Raw genomic sequence first — 527 nt, forward strand, 5'->3', positions numbered from 1 at the left:
CTGGGACAGCCTTCAGGATGAAAACCTTATTTAAGAACAGAGGTTTGAGCTAGGTTAGTTCTAGAGTTTGTCCATTTTAGACGCCAAATGGTATCTGAAGATGTTAAATTGCCCAGGGACGGATGATAAAACAGGCAAGAAGATGACAGATGACCGCCACGTGAGCCTTTTATGTGGAAGCAGAAAGGAATAGGCAGAGAGAACCGAGGGCTTCCTTTGGGGGTCCGACAGCTTTCAGGGTTCCCTTCCCACTCCTCGGAACCCTCTGTTTACGAAGAGGATGCACTTGGAAGCGGCAGGTCAAGAATCACCCTCCCGCCACGCGTATGACTCCTAAGCCTGTGTTTGCTCCACCAGATCATGCTGCTTCTCAAATTCTGAATTTATCTTGTAATTAATGGTACAATCCTCTAAAAATGTCCTCTCAGCAAAATGAAGATTTGCAATTTATTTTTGTATGGCTCATTAATCTCCATATTGGCTACAAACTGTCATAACTTATATAGATCGGTCCCCCACCCCCACCC

This window comes from Myotis davidii, unplaced genomic scaffold (genome assembly GCF_000327345.1).
Source record: "Myotis davidii unplaced genomic scaffold, ASM32734v1 scaffold577, whole genome shotgun sequence".
Taxonomy (NCBI): domain Eukaryota; kingdom Metazoa; phylum Chordata; class Mammalia; order Chiroptera; family Vespertilionidae; genus Myotis; species Myotis davidii.